The sequence below is a fragment of the Rhinatrema bivittatum genome, chromosome 7 (genome assembly GCF_901001135.1).
Source record: "Rhinatrema bivittatum chromosome 7, aRhiBiv1.1, whole genome shotgun sequence".
Classification (NCBI taxonomy): Eukaryota; Metazoa; Chordata; class Amphibia; order Gymnophiona; family Rhinatrematidae; genus Rhinatrema; species Rhinatrema bivittatum.
Window position 1 is genome coordinate 75,600,015 of NC_042621.1, and position 24,939 is coordinate 75,624,953.

The following is a 24,939-nucleotide window of genomic DNA, read 5'->3' on the forward strand; positions in this document are numbered from 1 at the left end:
AAAAGGTCACAGGAAAATAAAAAAACTGTCAATGTGGTTTAATAGTGAGGTGAAAGAGGCAATTAAAACCAAATAATTAAGTAGGCTAAGATAGAATTTTAAAAGAAGCTTGCCAAAGAGGCAAGCAATAAAAACGTTTTCAAGTACGTTTGAAGAAAAAAATTGGGCTGCTAGATGACCAAGGGGTAAAATGGGTGCTCAGGGAGTATAAATAAATAGCAGAAGAACAAAATTAGTTCTTTGCCTCTGACTTTACTAAGGAGGATGTTGGATCATACACACAATGGAAACAATTTTTGATGGTGATGACTCTTAAAAGACCAAACAGGGGTGGTAACTTTTCATAGTGGCATTCAGACGTGGGCACACACCTATGTGCTTAAATCCCACTTCTACCATCTCATTGCCAGTTTCACCAGTTAGTTCGGGGTCCGAGAGCGACCTCCTGCACTCGGACCGTCGGCTGCCAGTATTCAAAATGGTGCCGATAGCCTTTGCCCTTACTATGTCACAGGGGCTACCGGTGCCATTGGTCAGCCCCTGTCACATGGTAGGAGCACAAGATGGCTCCAGCCATCCAGTGCTCCTACCATGTGACAGGGTCCAGCCAATGGCACAGATACCCTGTCACATGGTAAGGGCAAAGGGCCATCGGCGCCATTTTGATTATGGCAGCCGACGGCCTGGGAGCGGGAGGATGGCCCGGAGCAGGAGATCGCTCCCGGGACCCCCACTGCACCACCAGGTACCTGTAAAAAGTTTATTGGGGGGTCGGGAGGGTGGGGGAAGCTAAGGGGTTCGTTTTAAAGGGTCGGGGTGGGGTTTTTGTTTATCGGCTCGAGCGCAGCCGGTAAACAAAACCGCAATCAGGCCCGATGCAAGAAAAACCCACATGTGAATCGGAACCGGAATCCGAACCGGTTCCGGTTCCGATTCACATCTCTAGTTCTTGTTATCTCAAAGACAAAGCAGACATAAAATAAAGATACAGAGAAGGGCAACAAAATTGATAAAGGGGATGGAAAAGATTCCTTATAGAGAAAGTCTAAATAGATTAAGGCTCTTTCACTTGGAAAAGAGAGGATTGAGAAGGAATATGATTGAGATTTATAAAATCTCGATCATATAGGTTAATAGGTAACAGTTATTTACCCTATCAAATAACAATAGAGCTAGAGAGCACTCCATGAAACTAACAACTGGCAGATTTAAAACAAATCTTAGTAACTATTTTTTTTCACTTGGTGCACAATGAGGTTATGGAATGTATTGACAGAAGATGTGGTCAAGGCAACTAACATAGTGGCGTTTTAAAAGAAGATTGGATATGTTCCTGAAGGAAAAGTTCATAAACAGTTATTATTCAGGTAAACTTGGGGAAATCACTCAGTACTTATCCCCGGGAATGAGATACAAGAAATAGACCAACTATTGAGGATTTGCAAAGTACTCATGTTCAGCTTGGAGAAGAGACGGCTGAGGAGGGATATGATAGAGGTCTTTAAGATCATGAGAGGTCTTGAATGAGTAGATGTGACTCGGTTATTTTCACTTTCGAATAATAGAAGGACTAGGGGGCATTACATGAAGTTAGCATGTGGCACATTTAAGACTAATCAGAGAAAATTCTTTTTCACTCGATGCACAATAAAGCTCTGGAATTTGTTGCCAGAGGATGTGGTTAATGCAGTTAGTGTAGCTGGGTTCAAAGAAGGTTTGGATAAGTTCTTGGAGGAGAAGTCCACTAATGGCTATTAATCAATTTTACTTAGGGAATAGCCACTGCTATTAATTGCATCAGTAGCATGGGATCTTCTTAGTGTTTGGGTAATTGCCAGGTTCTTGTGGCCTGGTTTTGGCCTCTGTTGGAAACAGGATGCTGGGCTTGATGGACCCTTGGACTGACCCAGCATGGCAATTTCTTATGTTCTTATGACCTAGACTGGCCACAGTCAGAGACAGGATGCTGGGCTTCATAGATCTTGATCTGACCCAGCATATCATTCCTTATATTCTTTTTTCAAACTATGATTTATTTTTAAAATTAATTTGAAACTTTTTTCAATGTTCATTGTGTAGAACGTTACTAGATAGTTGCAAAATCTATTTAATCTTAATTTAAAATTGTCATTGTCATGTAATTGCTTTTATCATAGTAACACATCAGAGGACAGTGAAACTGCTTTCTTCTATACTGGATTTCCATTTTATAGAATCACTACAAGGGATTAAAAAAAAAATCTGAACAAGGCAATAGGGAACATCACACTTCACTTTCTCAGGCTTGTAGGTGTAGCAGGGATTCAGTATTTGGTCCTGGGTTCATTTCCATGGGGCAGCAAGACAAGTTAAATAATGACAAGAGATAGATGTTTGTATAATAGGATTATCAGGGGCATAATCTTACACGATAACTTTCCTAATAGAGGGACAGAGTCCTAATTATGTATGGCCAAGCACCTGTACTTATAGACAGTCTTAAAAACATAGGGGCGGATTTTAAAAGGAGCGCGAATAGCCTACTTTTGTTTGCGCTCCAGGCGCAAACAAAAGTACGCTGGATTTTAGTAGATACGCGCGGAGCCGCGCGTATCTGCTAAAAACCTGGATCGGCGCGCGCAAGGCTATGGATTTTGTATAGCCGGCGCGTGCCGAGCTGCGCAGCCTACCCCCGTTCCCTCCAAGGCTGCTCCGAAATCGGAGCGGCCTCGGAGGGAATCCTCTAACGCCCTGTCTACACCTCCCCCTTACCTTTCTCTGGGGATTTACGCGCGAGCGGGCCTCCTGCGCGCCGGGCAGCGACCTGGGGGCGGGTATGGAGGGCGCGGCCATGCCCCCGGACCGCCCTGGGCCGTAGCCACGCCCCCGTACCCACCCCCAAAACGCTGCCGACACGCCCCCGAAACGCCGCGACGACCGGGCCCGCCCCCGACACGCCCCCCTCGGAGAACCCCGGGACTTACGCGAGTCCCGGGGCTCTGCGCGCGCCGGTAGGCCTATGTAAAATAGGCTTCCCGGCGCGCAGGGCCCTGCTCGCCTAAATCCGCCCGGTTTTGGGCGGATTTAGGCGAGTAGGGCTCTTAAAATCCGCCCCATATTGTTAGTCAATAAGGTTCATAGCCAATGTCGGCATATTACCTGCATCTGTTTGATAGCAGAGTCAACCTTTTCCTAAAGAGCACTTTCATGTTTGTATAAAAAAATCAATCTTTACTATTTAGACATTATTGTATGAAATAAAGCAGAGATTGTGTCCATTCTTCTGTCTGTCCCTGACCTAGTATCACAGGCAAAACATCAGAAGCTATAGACTTCTACCTTGAAGGTTTCAAATCCTATGATGTTATAGTCTCACATCCTGATATGGTAGATTTTTGTTCCACTCCTTCCCTTCTTCCAATGTTTAACAGAGAACAGTGGGGACATATAGACTTCACTGTAAATCCAAAAGATTGTCAATAGGCCCATATGGCTGAGAGGATACAGTAGTGATGTCATGTTACATCAAATCAATTTTAGATAGAGAAGTACATCCGTATAACATGAATGAGTAAAATGCAATGAAGGCAACTTTTGTTTCATTCATCAGCACCTAAAATGAATGGAGGTTGCCCATGAATTTAAACCAAAATGTATTTCCTTTGTTTATCTTTCCCATTCAAATTTATAGAAACTAACCAATGCCTGTGAGAGGTAGCAACTGGGCTGGAGCTGAGGCAGGACAAGTAGTCAATAGAGGACTAATCAAAATGAAGTTTTTTAACTAGAATATAGCTGATGTCTGGATCAAGTGACGCTGACATCTTCCCACTGAAGGTCTGTGCATGTGCAAAGAAACTCCGTTTTCTCAGTTTTTCAACAGAGAAAACTTTGTCTTTTCAGAAGGTCTCTTATAATAATAAAAAAAAAAACATTTAAAAAATGAGAATTTAGGAATTGGCAAAGAGCTTTTCGTTTTCTTCACTACTGCAGTCCCTATGCTTTCACTGTGAGAGAGAGAGAGAGACAGAGGCACTGTTTTCCATCTGTTTAAGGGAACAAGGTAGTAGACTGAAATAAAAGCAGTGATTTTTGTGCATTTGCCTGACTGCTCATCTGCAGACAGATTGAAGTGAAACCTAGCTAGCTTTCTCAACGTTTTCTCTTTTTGATAGTTTTTCCTATGTGTGTGTGAAAATGGAGTCATTCAGCAGTGAGCACACAAACATTGGGGCAGATTTTAAAAGCCCTACACACACAAATCCAGGAGTATTTACGCCCATAGGTGGGTTACATGCGCTGGGCCAATTTTCAAAAGGCCCAGCGGTGTGCGTAAAGCCCCGGGATGCGCGTATGTCCCGGGGCTTTTCTGAATGGGCGGGCAGGGGTTGGGGCAGTCCAGGGGTGGGGCAGGTGGTCCAGGGGCATGGATGGGCAATCCAGGGGCATGGATGGGCAATCCAGGGGCATGGATGGGCAATCCAGGGGCATGGATGGGCAGTCCAGGGGCATGGATGGGCAATCCAGGAGGCTTGGCCGAGGACTCCGGCACAGCAGCCGGGGGATCGCTCGCCAGCACAGCACTCGGCCAGCACGCACAAGTAACTTCTGAAATAAAGGTAGGGGTTTTTTTCAGGCTGGGGGGCGGGACAGGTAGGGGAAGGGAGGGGAAGGTGGGGGGGGGACAGGTAGGGGAAGGCTGGGGGGCGGGACAGGTAGGGGAAGGGAGGGGAAGGTGGGGGGGGGGGGGGGGGGAAGGAAAGTTCCCTCAGAGGCCGCTCTGATTTTAGAGCGGCCTCGGAAGGGAAAGCCAGCTGGTCTCCCCGAGGGCACGGTGCACACAAGGTGCACTAGTGTGCACCCCCTTGCGTGCGTCAACCCCTGATTTTATAACATGTGCGCGACTGCGCATGCATGTTATAAAATTGGGCGTACATTTGTGCGTGCACGTTTTAAAATCTGCCCCATTGTGTATATGTGTGTTGAGAGAGAGTGAGAAATTTTTGTACACAGGGAAGATAACTTGAATGCTGTCTTGTTGGCACACATGTACGCACATATACCGACTCATGCACAGAGACACAGCCACTTTATAACATACACATATGCGCATGATATAAAATAGGCTGTCTGTGCATACATGTGCACACAATTTTATATGAATGCCCGCATGTGCATGCAAATGCTGCCTCTATCATGTAAATAGGGGGATTTTAGTAGACGTGCACCAATGCAATTACCAGTTTCCCTAGTTCATTCCCAGTTCACCCAGGTAAAGGATAGGACATCCTAATCCCACTAGTTAATTAGCATTCCTTTTACCCTATTAGTCTGATCCTTAAAACTCTGCTGACTAGTGTAGGTTTTTTTTGTTTTGTTTGTTTTATGCCACCCATAACAGAAACAGTTACATGGTAGAGTACTTTGGGACATGCTTGTGCACATAAGTATTTACATGCTGGTTTCATCCATACATTCTGTAATATCTATGTCCCACCCAGACCATGCCCACTCTTTTTGCTACTTTTTCATGAAAAACGTTTTGTGAGCTTCCTGGGAGATACATGTTAGTGGGTACTTTTTAAAATTTGCATGGTGCGTGCTCTGAGTTCAAATGATTTTAAGTTAGGTTATAGGCATTTTGAATTAAACATGTTTTTAGGTCACATTTGAATTTCTTTGTTTATGGAGTCAATCTCAGTGAGGAGATTCAGGTAAGAGAGTTCCTTAATTCTGGGGCCTGCGATTGAGAAAACATGGTCTTTTAATTTTGTTTGGGTATTCTGTAATGATGGCACAGCTAATAGTCCTTTGTTTTGAGATCTTAATGAGAGATCATGTGCTTTTCTGCATGTTCCTCTCCCTCTAGTATTGGAACAGGTTCAGAAGATGGGAGGGACATCTGTGGCTATCATTAGCAAAGTAGGGACAGGGTCAGCAGAAGTGCCACACCAAAAACCAGCAAAGTGATCCTCCAAGAAACACTAACAGAGTTTATTGAGGATATGGCCATAGATTAACTGGCACATTAGCCTCACAAGTCTGCAGTCTGGCCACACCTGGCCAAAGTATCTCAGCATTATCTTCTTTGCCCACCAACTTGCATACCCAGTTAAAGTGTCTTCTCAATGGCAGGGGACATCATGAGCCCTCATCATTCAAGGCTGTTGCCAGAGTTAATAGGAAAATTCAGTATTCTAGAAAATCAATCTACGTTTGCTGAGTTTTCCAGAATTCCCATGGTCTTTCTGCCAATCTGTTTAGTTATAATAGCCCTGAAGATAGACTTTGAGGGTCTTGCTGCCATACCCCAGACTCTATAACTTGGTGGTCTTACTGCCATTCTGCCTTTCTTCAAGCTCCCTTATGCTATACCTTGGGTGTCATTCTGCTACTCAGCCTTGCTGCTATAACCAAGACCTTACACCTTAGGGGGATTGTTGCCATTCTGCCTTGCAGCCATATACCAGACTCTACACCTTGGGGGTATTCTTGCCACTGTGGGTTGCTGCTTTGAACCTCTAATGGTTTCTTGGGGTGTTCATGAAACTGTTTGTGCTGCTTTGTTCCTCTATCAGTGATTTAGGGGTTTCCCTGCCATCTTTGCTGCTTTGGTCCCCTTTCATGGCTCCTTAGGATGTTCATGTCACTCTTGGTCCCACTTTGTCCCTCTCGTGCTGACTTTATGGGATCATGCCACTGTTGTTGTTGTGCCGTTTTGAAGCCTTAGATGTTCTTGACACTCTTGCTGCTTCATTGGTCCTCTCATGGTGTCTTGGAGAATTCTTTCCACCACTGGTACCATTTTCTTCCCCTTTATGGTACCTTAGGCTATTCATGGCTCATTTGGTGTCATTTGCCATCATTTAGTATCTTAAGAGTTCACTTCCACTTTTATTAGAATTGATTAAAAAAAAAATAAAAAAATTTTGAAGCTCAAAATAGGCTGCATTGCTTCCCCTATTGACTTTAATGGGATTTTAAAAGCAAATGGAACACTTATTATACTTATTATCTCTGAAAGAAGCCATAACTTGTGTTACTATTGCCCCAGGTCTCTTCTTATACCTATGCAGCATCTCAGTTATCCTCACTGAGATGCTTGCATCAGTGAGTTATACATTTAAAAATAAATAAGTAAACAAATATAAATAAATAAATATCAGAAATGACCTCTGAACCAATGCTTGGACTGGGCCTGCTTATGCTAACAGGCTTTGCTTTGTCAGATACTGACAAATAGTACTTTTATATTATCTATCACATTTAAATGCAATCATAATTTCTTCAGAATTCAGACCCTTTCTATTCTAATAACAGAAGCATGAGTATCTAAAGTGACCATAATGATTATCTTCTAATATTGAAGTATTTTCTAACATCAGGCTGCCTTTCATATTTTGACCTACAAATGTGTTGGGAAGAAAACTTAAATCTTTTCTTTGTACCCAACACATTAAAATAGTAACATTTTATTAGCAAATTATTCATCTAATATTATTCATTATGCACCATAATCATTTGTTCTGCTCAATGTGATTCTGTACCATGAAAATAAATTGACTGTTGACTTCTTTCATGTTGTATTAGTGTATATATATAATGATATATATATAATGATGTCTTTCCATTGAATGAGAAAATGCAAGATATAATAGTTTTCAGTTATAATGAAGGAATGTAAGTGGAAAAGAAATGATAGTAATTTCCTGTTTGTTAATAAGATCTCAAGTATATGCCATACAAAGTATGAGAACATGAATACTCATTTTCTTCATAAAAGAGAACTTTGCGAGGTTGTATGAATCATTTTCCATTAAAAGCAAATGTAGCAAATGACATCTTTTTCAAGTAATTGAGATGTTAGGGTAAGTTTACTTAGAAAGTTTACTTTCAATATTCTAACATGAACTTTATAGGTTTGGAGATTTACATTTCAGAGGTGCTGCCAACCTGTGATTAGTCCAGTCGCATTGGTGCAAGAGAAATTAGGAACTGATTGGAGGATCTTGAAATAAAGAAGAGGGCTACCAACCAGTAATGGTTGAATGAGTCGACATTCAGTTATGTGCAGAGGCAAAAATTTTTGTTTTGGTTCATTTATTCATTTTGAAGTACACAATCATTTGATTAGTTCATTTCAAATGAAAAAAAAAAGTTTATAAATTCCATGTATCTATTTGTTTCCCATTAAATTCAATGGGGGATGCAATGAGGCCTATTTTGGGCTCCCAAATTGGGGTTTACTATTTATTTCTAAAAAACAAAAATAAAACTTTTGAGTAGACATCATCAGAAATGTGAAGAGCACTCCAATGCACCAAAACTTTGTGAACATTTCACTAAAAGTAGCATGCATTGCCTAAGGAACCCTAAAGGGGCAAAACAGTGCCAGCAGTGGCAGGAGTTTTCCAAGGTGCCATGAGAGGAGCAAAGCAGCAGGAAGAGTGGCTAGGAAACTTGAAGGTTCCAAAAGAGGGGCAAGGACACCAACAACAGCGACATGAATCCACCAAGAGAGGTTAAAGAGGCAGAAAAAAGTGACAGGAAGACTCCAAAGACACAACGAAGGGGGAACAAAGCATTGAAATTGTCAGGAAAAACCCCAAGGCAGCAAAAAGGGTCAAAGTGATATAAAGAGCATTAAAGGCACAAAGCATCCCCTACAGTGTCAGGAACACCAAAAGGACCCAAATGAAGGGTAAAATGCACCAACCAAATTGGTACAAAATCCTAGGCATGAAGAAGCAATAGAAAATCCCTGGGAAATGCCTGATATAACTTTTTTATGTGACATCAAACGGCAAATGTGATGATATTTCATGCTTGGAGGTGGACATGTAGCATAATCTGAGCCCTGTCAGTATCATCTGCCTCTTTGCCTTCTCATTGGAATGATACTGGCTAGAGGCTTCAGATTATCTTTATCCTCTAGCTGTTCAATATTCTGTGCTTCAGGGAATCTAGGATAAGATTCTTCTTCTGAATCAGTTTTTGCACATACTGCCTCCATTACCTGTGAAGCAGAAATCATGGAGAAGTATAGTCCTGACTTTGGGTGCTGCACCTGCTGCTCTAGCCTTTAACTGTGGTAAAATCCATTAAAGGTTAAATAGTGGATGAAACCAATAGTCAGTAAGAACAGTAAGGGAATGGAGAATTAAGAAAAAGTTCAAGAGGGCATGAAACCATTAAATATAACTCAGTAAGGTCTGTGTAAAGCAATGGATAGTCATGGCAAGATCAAGAGTCGGCAAACATTGTAATGGAAGGAATTAAGAAAAACTTTAAATCAACAATCAATCACGTGATCCCCAATATTAAGTTTAAGCACTGTGGCAAATTCTAATATAACGTCCGAATGCCACATGTACATCAAATTTATCATATAGACGCTTTCTACTAGTATTGACCAGTCATAATAGGCTTCATCGTGAAAGCAAAATTGCTAGATGATTTGCCTTATTTTTAATCACCGGTCAGTGTCCAAAACAATATAAAAAAAATTTTTGTGATATTTTCATTTGCAATTCATATCACTTATCTTGTGAAACATCGCTGATGATATTGAGCTCTGAAGCCATGAATTCTCAACACGCCCTTGACATGAGTCCATGTTTCGAATGCTACCATTCTTTTTCAAGGGCTAAAGATCAGCGTCTATGAAATAAGAATAATATTATCTCAAGAGTTAATATAGCTAGTTGTAAAGATATTCATATAGACTTTAGTGGACAAAACATAGATGTTAAAGGTAACAGCCAGTAACTCACTGTATTTATAGTATTTAAGAATCTAAGATTTCAAACATGGCGTTTCCGCGTTCAGTTCCTGTAACAGCGCAGGAAATGTCAGCTTAATAAATATGCAAGGATGACATATATAATTGTAACCAATGTATGTTAATGACGTGGATGATCACAATCAGGTTAATGTGTACCATTCAACCGCGAGATTTAAACCATTGGGGTGGACTGAATTTAATTTATAAATCCATTGTTGTTCTCTTTAGTTGAGCATAGTCTTAGCATTGCCGCCTCTTGGATTCTTGTGAACTAATTCAATAATGCGCCATTTAATGTCTTGAAAGCAATGATGATGTTATATGCAATGAGATACGATCGGAGCTTGACCTTTAGAGGTGGCAAGACAGCTCGGATGTTCAATAAGTCTAGTCTTAATGGAGCGTTTAGTCCTCCCCACATAAAGGAGGGGGCATGCGCATTGTAACACATAAATCACGTTGGGTGAAGTACAGTCTGTATAGTCTTTCTATTATGTGAAAGACTAAATAACCGATTCACATCTACCCGTTCTAGACCTCTCATGATTTTAAGCACCTCTATTATATCCCCCCTCAGCCATCTCTTCTCCAAGCTGAAAAGTCCTAACCTCTTTAGTCTTTCCTAATAAGGGAGCTGTTCCATCCCCTTTATCATTTTGGTTGCCCTTCTCTGCACCTTCTCCATCGCAATTATATCTTTTTTGAGATGCAGCAACCAGAATCGTACATAGTATTCAAGGTGGAGTCTCACCATGGAGAGATACAGAGGCATTATGACATTTTTCCATTTTATTCACCATTCCCTTCCTAATAATTCCCAACATTCTGTTTGCTTTTTTGACTGCCGCAGCACCCTGAACTGACAATTTCAATGTGTTATCCACTATGACGCCTAGATCTCTTTCTTGGGTGGTAGTACCTATTATGGAACCTAATATTGTGTAACTATAGCATGGGTTATTTTTCCCTATATGCATCACCTTGTACTTATCCACATTAAATTTCATCTGCCATTTTGATGCCCAATTTTCCAGTCTCACAAGGTCTTCCTGCAATTTATCACAATCTGCTTGTGATTTAACTACTCTGAACAATTTTGTACCATCTGCAAATATCATTATCTCACTCATCGTATTTCTTTCCAGATCATTTATAAATATATTGAAAAGTAAGAGTCCCAATACAGATTCCTAAGGCACTCCACTGTCCACTCCCTTCTACTGAGAAAATTGTCCATTTAATCTAACTCTCTTTTTCCTGTCTTTTAGCCAGTTTGTAATCCACGAAAAGACATCACCACCTATACCATGACTTTTTACTTTTCCTGGAAGCCTCTCATGAGGAACTTTATCAAACACTACATCTACCAGTTCACCTTTATCCACATGTTTATTAACTCCTTCAAAAAAGTGAAGCAGATTTGTGAGGCAAGACTTGCCCTGGGTAAAGCCATGCTGACTTTGTTCCATTAAATCATGTCTTTCTATATGTTCTGTGATTTTGATGTTTAGAACACTTTCCACTATTTTTCCTGGCACTGAAGTCAGGCTAACCGGTCTGTAGTTTCCAGGATCGCCCCTGGAGCCCTTTTTAAATATTGGGGTTACATTTGCTATCCTCCAGTCTTCAGGTACAATGGATGATTTTAATGATAAGTTACAAATTTTTACTAATAGGTCTGAAATTTCATTTTTTAGTTCCTTCAGAACTCTGGGGTGTATACCATCCGGTCCAGGTGATTTACTATTCTTCAGTTTGTCAATCAGGCCTACCACATCTTCTAGGTTCACCGTGATTTGATTCAGTCCATCTGAATCATTACCCATGAAAACCTTCTCCATTACGGGTACCTCCCCAACATCCTCTTCAGTAAACACCGAAGCAAAGAAATCATTTAATCTTTCCGCGATGGCCTTATCTTCTCTAAGTGCCCCTTTAACCCCTCGATCATCTAACGGTCCAACTGACTCCCTCACAGGCTTTCTGCTTCGGATATATTTAAAAAAGTTTTTACTGTGAGTTTTTGCCTCTACAGCCAACTTCTTTTCAAATTCTCTCTTAGCCTGTCTTATCAATGTCTTACATTTAACTTGCCAATGTTTATGCTTTGTCCTATTTTCTTCTGTTGGATCCTTCTTCCAATTTTTGAATGAAGATCTTTTGGCTAAAATAGCTTCTTTCACCTCCCCTTTTAACCATGCCGGTAATCGTTTTGCCTTCTTTCCACCTTTCTTAATGTGTGGAATATATCTGGACTGTGCTTCTAGAATGGTATTTTTTAACAATGACCACGCCTCTTGGACATTTTTTACTTTTGTAGCTGCTCCTTTCAGTTTTTTTCTAACAATTTTTCTCATTTTATCAAAGTTTCCCTTTTGAAAGTTTAGCACGAGAGCCTTGGATTTGCACACTGTTCCTTTTCCAGTCATTAAATCAAATTTGATCATATTATGATCACTATTGCCAAGCGGCCCCACCACCGTTACCTCTCTCACCAAGTCCTGTGCTCCACTGAGAATTAGATCTAAAATTGCTCCCTCTCTCGTCGGTTCCTGAACCAATTGCTCCATAAAGCTATCATTTATTCCATCCAGGAACGTTATCTCTCTAGCGTGACCCGATGATACATTTACCCAGTCTATATTGGGGTAATTGAAGTCTCCCATTATTACTGCACTACCAATTTGGTTAGCTTCCCTAATTTCTCTTAGCATTTCACTGTCCATCTCACCATCTTGACCAGGTGGACGGTAGTATACCCCTATCACTGTAGTCTTCCCTGATACACAAGGGATTTCTACCCATAAAGATTCAATTTTGTATTTAGTCTCATGCAGGATGTTTATCCTGTTGGACTCTATGCCATCCCAGACATAAAGCGCCACACCTCCTCCCGACTGCTCCTGTCTGTCATTGCGATATAATTTGTACCCCGGTATAGCACTGTCCCATTGGTTATCCTCTTTCCACCATGTCTCTGAGATGCCAATTAAGTCTATGTCATCATTTACTGCTATACATTCTAATTCTCCCATCTTACTACTTAGACTTCTGGCATTAGCATACAAACATTTCAAAGTTTGTTTTTTGTTTGTATTTTTATTCTGCTTTTTAATTGATAGGGATAAGTTAGAATTTTTTAGCTCAGGTGAGTTTTTAGTTACAGGCACTTGGACTACTTTTCTAATTATTGGAACCTCACTGTCGGGATGCCCTAATTCTAATGCATCATTAGTATCCTTTAAAGATACATCTCTCCGAACCATGCGCTGCTGAGCGACTGTCGGCTTTCCCCTTTGTTCTAGTTTAAGAGCTGCTCTATCTCCTTTTTAAAGGTTAGCGCCAGCAGTCTGGTTCCACCCTGGTTAAGGTGGAGCCCATCCCTTCGGAAGAGACTCCCCCTTCCCCAAAAGGTTCCCCAGTTCCTAACCAAACTGAATCCCTCTTCCTTGCACCATCGTCTCATCCACGCATTGAGACTCCGGAGCTCTGCCTGCCTCTGGTGACCTGCGCGTGGAACAGGGAGCATTTCAGAGAATGCTACCCTGGAGGTTCTGGATTAATCTTTCTACCTAAGAGCCTAAATTTGGCTTCCAGAACCTCCCTCCCACATTTTCCTATGTCGTTGGTGCCCACGTGTACCACGACAGCCGGCTCCTCCCCAGCACTGTCTAAAATCCTATCTAGGTGATGCGTGAGGTCCGCCACCTTCGCACCAGGTAGGCATGTTACCAGGCGATCCTCACGCCCACCCGCCACCCAGCTATCTACATTCCTAATAATTGAATCACCAACTATGACGGCCGACCTAACCCTTCCCTCCTGGGCAGTAGGCCTTGGGGAGATATCCTCAGTGCGAAAGGACAATGCATCACCTAGAGAGCAGGTCCTTGCTACAGGATCCTTTCCTGCTACACCTGGTTGGTGCTCTCCCATTATGAGACCTTCTTCCTCCAAGCCAGCACCAGGGCTGCCAGTCTGAAGTTGGGACTGGACTACTATGTCCCTGAAGGTCTCATCTATATACTTCTCTGTCTCCCTCAGCTCCTCCAGGTCTGCCACTCTAGCCTCCAGAGATCGGACTCGTTCTCTGAGAGCCAGGAGCTCTTTGCATCGCATGCACATGTACAACTTCTCACCGGTGGGTAAAAAATCATACATGTGACACTCGATGCAAAAGACTGGGAAGCCCCCCTCTTGCTGCTGGACTGCTGCCTTCATCTCAATTTTGATCAGTTCCTAGTTAAGTTTTAGGTTGCTATGGGAGTAGGAATGTGTCTAAGTTCCTTTAAATGTATTAGTGAATTCACTATATGTCTGGTAGTGGCCTACTGGGGTCTGATCGAATTCTCAATAAAGTTTTTGTTGATGGGTTTTTTTTTTTTTTTTTTTTTTTTTTGTGCAAGTGGCACCTGCCTATAAATTAAGGGATGAGCTTGGGGTGGGTGGGCAAAGGGTGGGAGGGTTGGGAAATACAAACAGTCTAACTTAGTTAGTCAGCCTGAGTGACTCACAGCTCCCTTGATTAACAAATGTTGTTCCCTATTCAAACCTAATCACACTACCTCAACACCTTTCCAAGGTGAGTAACTGAGCTGAACTATTCAACTTTTTTACTTTGGTATATACTGCTCCTAGCTTATTTCTAGCTTCTGGCTACTTTTTTGTGGGTTTTTTTTTTTTGTGGGTTTTTTTTTTTTTGTTTTTCAATACAATGCACTCAGTTATTATTAAATAAAACACTTAGCTCTTTAAAAGTCTGGAGGACACTTTAATATTCAGGCAGACTTTTAAAAAATAAACACACTACCTACTGCTACCTTATTGACTGACTATTTAAAAATGCAAACAGTCTAACTTGTTTATTCACTGCCTGACTATTAAAGGCACAAACACACAAACACACTAAATAATATTCCCAAATAGTTAACTTTGCCCCAATACTTTTAAAAAAGTCAATGTCAATGTCCCAAGCAAAAACTTACTGATTCCTTTCAGCCACCAGCAAGGTGATCCTCTCCTCTCAGTGTTTCCACTGGAAAAGGAGTAATCATCCAAGGAGGAGGAAGAACAAAAACGTGTAAAAGCTATATCTCAAGGTTCAACAATCATTTTATTAGGCTCTACCCCAGTGAAGAGGTACTATACTTGGATAGGCTACACCTTGAAGTGTAGCCTATCCAAGTATGGAATAGATAGGAGCTAGTGTTTTGGGCTACAAAATAAACGCTTAATACTGGCAGATTAAAGAAAGAACTTTATTTAGATAAAGTATGGGATATCCCAGAAGAGTACATGATTACTAGCAAGGCAATTCAGAAGCAGTTTTAGAGAACATTGTTGATGCAATAGATTAAATATATTACCACCTCCAATTTACACACCAATGAGCTAGTTTGTTTGTATAACATTTTCCTCATTGGTTGTCATTATACTTTTATATCATATATGTTAATGGGACTGGAATTCTTGTAAGTCATGTGATGTCTTTTAAATTGAACCCAGAAGGCAGGAACAAAAAAGGTGGACTTGTGACATATGTGTTAACTTTTAGCATGCATTTTAGCATATTCTGGCATGTCAGGTACCTTGAATAGTTTGTTTTTTTTAGGCAAATTCATAATGCAGTAATGATTTTCTATTAAGAACATAAGAAATTGCCATGCTAGGTCAGACCAATGGTCCATCAAGCCCAGCATCCTGTTTCCAACAGAGGCCAAATCAGGCCACAAGAACCTGGCAATTACCCAGATCTCAATTATCTCAATTAATTAGTTTAGCCTTATAGGAGAAGAACCTTTCAAAGTACCCATACAATCCCACCTTTATCATATTTAGTATGACAGCATCATAATTTTGATTCAAATGATAAATAAAAAAAATCTAATGAGACTAAGTTCTAAGTCTTGTGTCATAGGGAATATTGACATTAGAAATCATTTGCAGTTTTTGAAGCTTTGAATTTAAAGTGGTTCCCCCTAGAAATGAGGGGATAATAATTGGCCAATTGTCTTTTGACCATAGTATATGTACAGTATAATCAACAACAAAGCTTAAATTAGTTAGATTGATTAGTATAAATAATTGAGGAAAATGGATAAACTTCCAAAATGTGACTTTTATGAGGGCCACTATTGGTCATGGCAAAAGCAGATCCAAACTTAAACTTGCCACTATGCCAACATTACACTTACACATATCCTTAACACATCTTGCAATAAGTCCAAAACAGATTATTCCTGAAAATAGAGCTGCTTCAATTCTTGTCCTGTTATTCATAACCATTCCAGCAAAACAGACTGACATAAAATATACTTTATTAAATGGAGGTACTTTGTCTGATGGATTAGCCGGTATTTTCATTAATGTCACAAATTCACACAAGGTGGCTCTCCAACTAAATGTGGAAAATTTAAAAACCTTAAATTTAAGTGTCTCAAGTTTTCAATAAATTCCACTTTCTCACCAAACAATCACATTCCTTAATTAAAGCATGGTTAATAGATTATATTTGTTTAACATCTTCCAAGGCATCATTTTTCTATGAATGATCTTGCTACTAAGAAACAGTATCTTGAGATAAAACTTCAAATCTAGTAGAATTTTCTTGGCTGTACAAGTAGTGAAACAGCAAAGTTAGCCATCAGATCCAAAATAGTCTTAACAGTTACCACTGCTCATTTTGCAGGCAGAAAAAAAAAGGGGATGGCAGGGGTCAAAACCATCACCTCCAGATGCGGAAAGAGAGCCTTCCTCACCCTCTTTTGCAAGCGCTGAAAATTCCCCAGAGCCATCTTGTGCGGAGGCTCCCTCCAATGCCGATGCCTTTGCAGTGATGTCATCATCCTGTGCCGCAGTCATCACAACAGGAGAACTCCATAGAACCAGCAATAATCATTTGTCAGCGGCACTAAGTGATACCTCCTCCCTGGGTGATAGCCACAGTCCTCTGCTGGAATTGCACATGGGGAACGCCAGAGCCCCCTTTGAAGCAGAAGGCCACACATTTCAAGATGGTCTGCTGGGGAGGCCTTGGCATGAAAGACTCTCACCCTCCCCTTCATTTTAGAAGGCAGAGGCCAACATAGAGAATGGAGCACACTGCCAAACCAAAGTTGGCCTCCCCATTCCAGTGGGGTTCAGTCATGCCTCATCCGTGCTCAGTGTCTGCTGTCACAAATTCTAAAGAAGATTACACATTTGATTGCACTGAGGTTGGAAGCAGGAAGAGTCAATGGCGCACCCATGGGCCTCTTAGGTAATCACTCAGTGGTCAAATCCTTGCAGTTTTAAGCTGAGTGAAAGGGCACAGGTTTTAGTATCATTGCAGAAACAGTTTGAGCATACAATATAATTGTCTACTTCTCAGCCTAGCAATGAGATATAAACATTAACAGGTGATACATGGATCCAGGCTTTCTTGTCTTCAACTTTTGTGGTTGTATATGTGGGAATTATGTTGATATCAGCTTGTGGTCTTGGCAATTCAGCACAGATCTGTTGAAAAGTACTTTGTAATACAAAATAATTAACTCTATTGATTAAAACAAATCACATTGTTCAGAACTGGGGGTATTGGGTGTTGGCATTGATGCCCAATAATTACTTCAAATGGGTTCAAATTAGTGTCTCTAGTTGCTGCAGCTCTAATACTTAGCAGGGCTGCTGGCATTACTTCTGAGGAGTCAGTTGAATCAATTCAATTTTAATAATATAGGTTATCTTTCCAGTTTGGTCAATTAAGTTTATATTTGATATTATTGCAGTGGCCACTTTAGCGTAGGCTTCTGTCCATTATCACCAAACAATATTGTCAGTCCTAAACTTTTGCTATATCCATAGAGGTTTTTTTGTATTTGCAGAAAAAGAGACTGTTGGATGGCAATAGGTAATCATGCATTTTCAGAAGCAGTTCAAAATAATCTTATATAGGAAAAATTATGATCAAGATATGTAAATAAAATATTGGAATGATCAAATCAAAGCACAAATATCCAGTGCTTCGATAATTGATCAAAGCAGAATAATAACAACATAATTAAATAAAATTCAATATATTAACTTTTTAAGATATTTATATTTTATAAAAAGTACTCAAATCAATTGGAATTTAGCTACTTCTAAAGAGAAGAGATTATTTTATCAATAAATTAGTAATATAAAGTTTATTTTCAATCTGAGAAAGATAGGTAAATGATATTTTCTAATGTAATATCACAAGAGACAACCTTTGCAAAATACCTATTTTTGAAAACATACAGTATGATATGTATTTGCATATTGATGCAATATTTTACATCTATTTGTTGAAATATAAATATGTAAAATAATTTGAATCTAGTTATAAAAGATATAAACTCAGATGCTTTTTTTTTCAAAATGACACAGCTTCTTTTTGCTTATCTGAACAAAGGACAGTAATGTAGATATAATCCAATTAGCTAACATGCCAATTTTAAAACAAGCACACAAGGTGCCCATTCACATGTGTATCAGTGCAAGAGTCTGAATTTTAAATTATGCGAGCACTTGGGTACATATGAATTAAAATACACCAACTGTGCATTAGAGATGTGAACCGGAATCGGTTCGGATTCCGGTTCAGATTCACATGTGGGTTTTTTTCAATTGGGCCCGATCGCGGTTTTGTTTATTGGCTGCGCCCGAGCCGATAAACAAAAAACCCACCCGACTCTTTAAAAGTAACCCCTTAGCTTCCCCCACCCTCCCAACCCCCCAAAAAACTTTTTACAGGTACCTGCTGGTCCAGTGGAGGTCCCGGGAGCGATCTCCCGCGATCTCCCGCTCCGGGCTGTTCTCCCGCTCCCGGGCTGTCGGCTGCCACTAATCAAAATGGCGCCAATGGCCCTTTGCCCTTACCAAGTGACAGGGTATCTGTGCCATTGGCCGGATCCTGTCACATGGTAGGAGCACTGGATGGCTGGTGCCATCTTGTGCTCCTACCATGTGACAGGGGCTGACCAATGGCACCGGTAGCCCCTGTGACATAGTAAGGGCAAAGGGCCATCGGCGCCATTTTGAATACTGGCAGCCGACGGTCCGAGTACAGGAGGTCGCTCCCAGACTGGAATTGTGGATACAGAAGCTGGAGTTGCTGTGACAGCTGAAAACGCTGGTGTAGGAGTTAGGATCATTAGTGCAAGGGCTGGAGCTTCTGAAACCAGAGTAGCTAGGAATAAAGTCAGAATTATTCCTATTCATTTGTTTTAAATGAATACACATTCCTAAATGGAGCACTAAGGCGTTGTTGTTAAACTAGACCCGGTTGGTGTTACACTGATGTACATTGCGCAATTTGAAAGATAAGTTTGCTGGACTTTATTTCATAATATTCTTTATTTGCAAGATAGCAATGAGATTTTATGATGATTTTTATGATAACTTTTTAGACCGATGATTATATATAAGGCAGAGGACAGGACAGTAGTAACGTTTTGAACACATTCACTCTGACACCTAGTATGAAGGTCTAATTCATTCATTATTTATTTGTTGATGAGATGGATTATTCATTTCTTGATGTTTATGTATCCATTCACTTCTCTTATTTTGGGAATATAGTTTTGATATAAAATGTAGATGAAAACATTATCTGCTGTATCTTCCAATAAACATTGGGATCATTCTTTTCTTGCCAGAGTTGGACCAAAATGACCAAAAAATGTGGTGCACAAAATGATGTTGATATACATTACCTCAAAGTAATCTTGAGCCATAGTCATAACATAAAATTCAGCCTCTATGGTCAATGGTGCAGGAACTGTAGAAACAGCCAGTGATGGATTCACTGGTGTAGGAACTACAGCTGAATCTGTAAAGACAGTTGGCACTGGATTTACTATGACAGTATCTAGAGCTGCTTCTTAAACATCTGGAACTGGGATCATCAGTGCAAGAATAAGATCCATAATAGGTAAAGTAGCTAGCTCAGTCAGGAATGGAGTCACCGAAGCAACATCCCATGCAGGAGGATGTATTTGCTCACATACTCCACCCTCTTGGGGTTGATCTTGATTTGAAGGCCAAATTGGGCAGTCACCCTGTTGCTGTGTCCATGCAATTGTTCTTGCACAAATACCTTCAGTATTACTTCCCTGTACTGTTAATCTTCTTGGGGACAAGCGTGCATGCTTCTAGAAATGGTTGACTGTGCAGGACCATCTATCCACCTTGGCTACATTTAACAGCTTGGAGAGTATCCATCTTTTGCCAAAAGTTATGTGGTTGGTTCTGTATTACTTGCATTACTCCCATTAAGTTTTTACATGTGTTGGAAGCCCCGTCCATGGACTCTGTTTTGGCCTACTCTGTATTTTCATGACAAAATATCAAATATTTGTTCAGGGCTCTCGGTTGATAGAGTATTTATTCAATATATCACAACACAGTGAAGACGGGACAAATTCAATGTGGTTAGCAAATCAGAAATCATATAAATCATGGCAGCTCTGAACGCTTCATGAAGCCCACTGAATCCATGGCCAAAAGTTCTTTTGAAAGCATTGGGAGAGGAGATCTTACCTTATTTGGTAAAGATTGTAAATTTCTCTTTAACTGAAGGCCATTTATTGGCTAATCTGAAGCAACATTCAGTTCAACCAGTGCTTAAGAAGCCTTCACTTGATTCTTTAAGTTTGAAAGCTGACAGCATATCACTTCCATTTTTGGCAAATATTTCTAAAACAGTGGTGCTACTATAGCTTACGGACTTTAGGATGATTATTCTAATCTTCATTTCAGTTTGGGTTTCACAAAATCCTTAGGGGCGGATTTTAAAAGAGCCGCATGCATAAATCCTTCCGGATTTACGCGCGCAGGGCCCTTGCGCGCCGGCGTGCCTATTTTGCATAGGCCACCGGCGCGCAAGTCCCGGGGCTTTCGAAAAGGGGCGGGAGGGGGCGTGTCTGGGGGGGCGTCCCTGAAGTGTTTCGGGGGCGGGCCCGGGGGCATGGTGCCGGCCCGGGGGCATGGTCGAGGCCTCCGGACCAGCCCCCGGGACCGGAGGACGGAGCGGGGCTGCCAGTGACACGCGCAAAGTTAAGGGGGGGTTTAGATAGGGCCGGGGGGGGTGGGTTAGGTAGGGGAAGGGAGGGGAAGGTGGGGGGAGGGCGAAGAAAAGTTTCCTCCGAGGCCGCTCCGAAATCGGAGCGGCCTCGGAGGGAACAGGCAGCGCGCGCTGGGCTCGGCGCACGCAGGTTGCACAAATGTGCACCCCCTTGCGTGCGCCGACCCCGGATTTTATAAGATACGCGCGGCTACGCGGGTATCTTATAAAATCCAGCGTACTTTTGTTCGTGCCTGCTGCGCGAACAAAAGTACGCGCTCGCGTATCTTTTGAAGATCTACCTCTTAGTACAGAAACTCTGTTCATATCCAGTTTAGATACTTTGAGATGTGGATTTGATTGTGACAAAAATGTTTTTTAGTACTGTTAGATACCTCTATGGCCTTCGATATACTCAACTAGGGATGTGTATTCATTTAAAACAAATGGGTATCCTGAAATGAATTGAGATAGTTTGTTTCTTTTGGGAATCCCAAAACAAATTGAGAGGGATTCCCAAATGAATTGAGTCCTATTTGTTTCAATGTTTTCCCCCATTCATTTCAATGGTCATAGTAGGCTATGGTGAAAAACAGCTGCAATACATTCAGCTAGGAATTGTTACAGTACAGCTATTAGCAGTCAGCCCAGTGAGTCATGAGTACCTTGTTGAACCTTGGCAGGACATGCTATCAAAGAGATATTTTATCATAATGACGCATTTTTCTAAACCAACCTATCACTGCTCTGTGGATCAAAGATCACTGATCTTGAAGACTGTGCATATATGAGAGATGCTGTGCAAAGTGTGGATTACTTCTATAGTGTTTGTCATATTTCTGTCCTGCTCAATGCCCAGCTGTTATACCCCTGGTATTACCATAAGGGACTTGCCTATCAGCCATAACCCTAGTATACCATAAGGGACTTACCAGCGTATGTCTAACTGTCATACCCCTAATACCACCATGGAGGACTTGCTAGCAGATTACTAACTGTCATGCTCCTAATTCCATTATATGGGACTTGCTGGCAAAAACCTTCATGCTATGCCCCTAATACCAGCATAGGGGCTTGTTCCCTGATGCCTACCTGATATGCCATTAGCTGCCATTCCTCTTGTACAAGCAAAGAGACTTGCTGCCTGATGTCTAATTGCCATATCCCTAATATCATAAAAGGGGTAAAAGGGACATGGCAATTGGACATGAAATGAAATTGAAATAAAAATTAGAATAATCACCCTAAAATCCATAAGCTATAGTAGCACCACTGTTTCAATAATCTTTGTTGCCTGATTTTCTACCGGCCATACTCCTTGCATTACAAAGAAAAGTAATCTTACTCCAGTGCTGCTATGTTCATTACACAAAAATATGAGTATGTAATATGAATTTGTGACTATTCTAATATACACTGTGGACTGCATTAACATATAAATGACTTGTGTCCTAAACTAGCACATAAAATTTAATCATTGGTCACATAATCTCAAATGTACAATGTACCTTCAAAGTATACATTTTTAAAACATTTTTAAATATATTTAAAATACTTAGCTTGTGTGGCATCTGGTGGTCAAAAGGTAGAAGGTTCAATATTGGAGAAACTTGAATGAACACAGTCCCATAAACTGCAGATGATTTAATATATTTATGAGAAATTTCAAAATGGATCTGACATTGCAGTATTTTGAAGGATAAACTCCTCCTGCTTCAGGGATCCAAAACTCTCCTTTGCTTGCACGGTTTCAAAAACTAGAGTCCAAAGTAATTTTTAAAACAGTTCTAAATAGAAGAAATATAATGAGTTGATACTGGCATATGAACAGAGAGAAAAAAATATTGCTAAACTTCAACAATGCATGCACTATTTAAAGCAAACATGGGAAGCAATATAGAACATTACTAAAATGTAAAAACATAAGTAGAGTGCAATTTGTTATCATAGCTTGCTGTTAAATACCACGTTGTTTGAAAATGTCAGATCTTAAACATAATGTCAAACCATGACTGAGGAATGGTCTGATGACTCGGCTTAGATCATGATATTATTGCATGACAGCCATCTTTTAAAGGACACTAGAACAAGTCAAAGTTGCTCTAGTGCAACTCTTCCTTGGAAATGCTCATTAACTCTCTAAATTAGTTCTCCATTTGCTTAGTCTATGCCCCTCCCAAACTTCTGCTTTACTGACTTATTGCCTTTTTTTGAGAAATTTTTACTTTCCAGATTTGATCTAAACAAAATGGTCATTCTAGGTGATTTCAATTTACAAATTGATGTATCTCCCATTCCTGTTCATTGTGCTTTGTTTTTACATATATTACATTCTCTTGGATGGCATCAAATTATTCAAGCTTGGACACATAAACATGGTCACACTCTAGATCTTGTGTTTGTTAATGATTGTGCTCATTCTCACTGTTCTCAAACCTTAAACATCTCTCTTCTACCATGGTCTGACTATTATTTAATCAAGTTTCATCTCCTTATCTTTTATGCAAAGGCTCACACACCACAGATATCTGCCTCATACCCCCATCATGGTGTGATTAACACCACTTTGTTCAACATAACCATCTCTCCTCTTCTTGCAAAATTATTCTTTAAAAACTTCTCTAATGCATAACTTCAATGGGTCTCTATTCTATATTCTGTACTCGAAGGATTAGCTCCTCTCAAAACTTAATTTTCACAAACCTAAATCTATATTCTGGTTTAAATACTTGGCTATCTAAGCTACTTGTCAAACTCTTAGAAAGGCAAAGTGCCTTTGGAGGAAGGCTCCCACCTCCGAGCGTGCTCAAGCGTTTCGCTCATTTCTAATTATCAATCTCTCACCTTTCTTGCCATGAAAGAACATTTTTCTCAACAAATTTGTGTAGGATATATCAGTGTTATTTTCCATTGCCAAGGGACTGACAAATCCACATCCTTCTCAGTCTACCCACATTGAATCTCTCTCTGTGGAGTCTTTCCTTACCTTTTTTAATTTAAAAATTGAAAACATTTGCTTTTCTTTTGTCAGTTCCTAATTAGCATACCAATCCTTCTCCACAAATCTCTTCCCTTTCAGAGAGATTGTTTCTGCCAGAGAAGTTGAGGAATTTATAGCCAAATCTGCCACCCTGTGTATCTCACTGATATTCCACTTTCTTCAAAGTATCAAGAAACTTACTATCTCCTGTTTTCTCTAACCTGATCAATTAGGAACTTAGTGAAGGCATCATTTCCTCAAGCTTAAGAAGGGAAGTAGTCCACCCACTGCTCAAAACCAGTAATCTGGACCCCACCAATCCCAGAAATATTGACCCATATCTACTGTGCCATTTTTCTCAAAAATTCTTGAATCCACTGTTTTGTGCCAACTAAGTGATCAGCTTGAGAAATTGTATCTCCTAGATCCAGGCCAATTCAGCTTTAGGCACTTTCTCAGTACTGAGCTCCCTTTACTTTCTCATGCAGATTCTCTCAGGAGAGGCATTGATTCAGGCCAACAATTTCTTCTCATCTCACTAGACATTTCCACTGCATTTGACATCATCGACCATGACATTCTTCTATTTCACCTCCAAGAAGGTGGTCTTTCTGGTACTGTACTCTCCTGATTCCAATCATATCTTTCCAATCTGTCAAATTCAAAAATGAATCTTATTCTCTCTCTGTCATCAAAACTGGTGTCCCTCAGGGATATTCACTTTCCTTTGTTCTTTTTAATATATAGTAAAATCCTCTGCACGCTAATTGATTGTTATAAACTTTATGCCAATGGCATGCAGTTTGTTCTTCATATTCACCCCACTTGGCAAGATTCTATGGATCATCTCAACATTTATTTTTGCAAAATTAAAAAACTGGTTAAAACATAACAAACTCCAACAATATGTCCAAAACAGAGTTTTTAGTGGTTCATAGCCCCTACTCCTCCTTCAATACAACAACCATCTCTCTAGATAATCTCTCCTTTCCAGTTAAGAGCCATATTAAAAGTCTTGGAGTAATTCTCAATAACACCCTTTCTTTTCATCCTCAAATAAAACAGGTCATCTCTCATGGATTCTACAGACTTGTCCTTGCAGGCCTCTAGAATCGTTTACATTTGCCTGAA